General features: G+C 40.9%; 1 non-coding gene across 1 annotated transcript; it reads right to left on the reverse strand.

Annotated features, from left to right (window-relative positions):
* Positions 1-425: 425 nt before the first annotated feature.
* On the reverse strand, positions 426-552 carry LOC127688246 (small nucleolar RNA SNORA17). Its single transcript, XR_007978651.1, has one exon. It is a non-coding gene; the product is annotated as a small nucleolar RNA SNORA17 (small nucleolar RNA).
* Positions 553-2,746: the final 2,194 nt, after the last annotated feature.

The following is a 2,746-nucleotide window of genomic DNA, read 5'->3' on the forward strand; positions in this document are numbered from 1 at the left end:
CCAGAGTTTCCAGTTCTGCCTATCTTTATTGTGCCCATATCCTTCTATTTTTTCTCTCTTTCTTCTCTTTCTCTAGCACTTACTTGCTCCTTTTAGTGATGCCTGGGTATCTCTGAATGTCTGGAGTCCTCTCAGAAGTGCTATACCTTGCTTGTACATTATGGCACAAGGCAAAGATCACCTCTGGCACGGTCTGCCCATCCAGGGCTTCATGGCTCTAGTCTGGTGCTCATCTCAGGCTCACTTCCTGTACAAGTGGCCCCTAGTGGGGACTGTCAGTCTCATGTGTATCCTGCCTAGGCCTGGAAGCCCCAGGTAGAGTTCTTCTAGTCTCAGGCTTGCTCCCTGTCCTGGAAGCTTGCCCATGTCTGATGGATCCTGGGCTTGTGCTCACCTCATCTCACACTTGCTGCTGTTTTCAGGTGGATGTTAGGATACTGATCATTTAGATGTGTATAGGTCAGAACACAAAGCATAGACATAGCCTTTCTCCTGTCTACTACCTACTTAGGTACATGTGACATACCAGCCACTCCTGCAGTTCCTCTAGGTTTTTTGTTGTTGTTGTTTTTTTTTTTGTTTCACTTCATCATGCAAATTGCAATTGGTTTGGTATACGGACTTAATTAAGCCTCATTTGTACTGTTTTAAATGTCAGCCTGAATTCAAAGTCCTGGGTTAGGACTCAAATTCGGGCTCTTTTTCTTTTTGTTTACAAGCTGATGATTCAAAAGATCTAGACTTCATCTTACTCAGACTTACTTCTATTTCTCTTTAGTATGTTCAATGCTAGTTTTTTTTTTTTTCTTCTTTTTAAACCTGGCTCCTTTTTTTACAGTTCTGTGTTTGTGAAGACACAGTTCTTTGGCAGGATGTCCTTATTGAAAAAATCAGAGTTTTGTAGATCAGAATAACAAGAGCATAAGACCAAGAAAAGTTAGAATAATGTGAGGGAAGATGGGGGGGGGAAGTTAACTATCCTTTGTGTCCCAGACAAAGCAGAGCCTTGCTTCATTTGCATCTAGGGCATCTTTCCTGGAGAGACCAAGGGCACTTGGGTACTTCTGACTACATACTTTTCCCTCCAGGCCAGAGGCCAGAACCACCACCATCTGGATAGACAGTGCCTGCTCAGCTATGGCATCTTCATGTGATTTTATGTTATAAAAAGCCAATCCAAAAAGCTTGAAGTATTGAAGAAAGAGGACTGCATAAATCAAATTTGAAACCAATGAAGATATTTCTAGTTCCTGGGACTTATGTGGTTTTCAGGAAGCACAGAAGTTACTTCATCAGCTCTAGGCTGCAGTGTCTCTAACTGATATGGCAGCCATGCGCATGGCTAAAGATTTCTTTAAAAGGTGCCTGTATGGAAGGTGACTAGCACAGGATCCATTTCAAAGAGATGCAGCACTGGCTTCCAGTTAGGAGGCTGTGGGGAGAGGGAGTTATTAGATGTGCCTGCCATGGGCCTGAGATGGATATCACATACCCTTTTCAGGTTTGAAAATATATTATTGTGAATGATAAGCATCAGCTGGGGTTGACTGAACTGCTAAATCACTGGCACATATGACTCCTCTTTGAAGAAAGATGTCAAAGAGATATTATTGAGAGTGCAAAGAGTTTTATATGCCACTAATAGATTTCTTCATAGCAAGCTCCACGTCTCTTACTGGTGTTATAGAAAAACCATAGCTAGAACTTCAGTGTAGCTAGAACTATACCCATGAATAGGATAGTCATGAGCTTCTACACTGTGAAGAGGACAGTTTTTGTCATATTGGAAACAAATCAAGTGATTTCTTCATCTGTATAATTTTCTCTTAGTAGGCTAAGGCAGATGAGGGAAGAGAGGCAAACAGACAGAAGTAAAAAGGTTCATCTCAGTTCTCAAAAGTGTAATGATGTATCTATGGCAGAGATGTGTGCAGCCTGTGTATCTTCCCTTAAATCAACTTCTCCGATACTCTCTGATGAGATAACAGTCAAAATAGGAACAGAATGCCTTAAAATCTCAGGCACACAGAGATCTAGTACATACAGTTCCAGCCATTGAAATATCACAGGTTAGTGTTGAGATTCTCATGTTCTAGAACAGAAAGAAATAACAAGGGGGTGGGGAATTGAAGAGTTTGGAAAGTAGTCAGGGGCTATTAGGCTAGCACATGGAGTTTGTGTTAATTTTTTGAGTGTTTGTAAACATCACCAAAGCATTTTCATGAGAGGCTGTTTAATGGGAGGGGAAAGAGATAAGGATAGTGGTGGAGAATAGAATCCAAATTGGACACACACACACACACACACACACACACACACACAATATATTATGATATATTCAACTTATGAAAGATAAACAAAACAGAGTAACAATAACAGGAGTCCAAAGATTATAGTAGAAAATGAATTCCGTGGGAGGTAGTTTGAAGGTTATTTGTAAGAGCTCATCAGAATGGTAGGGGGTAGATAGATTGACTGAGGTACACAGATTTGGGGCAGGTGGGTGAGTGGTGGTATGGTTTCATGGGGATGATCAGTATGCTTCCTAGTTCTGCACCAGGGATTATTTTCAGGATTGTTCTACTCATTTAACTGTAGGTAGACTCTTTAGAGAAAGTCAATGTATTCATTGTCATAACACATCTCCTGCAATGAAATATTAGGTAATTATGCTCTCTGAGAGAGCTGCCTCCTCTGCTTTATGTTTATGCCTCAGGAAGAGAAGTTGATATCATCTTGCAATATT

This window comes from Apodemus sylvaticus, chromosome 6 (genome assembly GCF_947179515.1).
Source record: "Apodemus sylvaticus chromosome 6, mApoSyl1.1, whole genome shotgun sequence".
In the NCBI taxonomy this organism is placed as follows: domain Eukaryota; kingdom Metazoa; phylum Chordata; class Mammalia; order Rodentia; family Muridae; genus Apodemus; species Apodemus sylvaticus.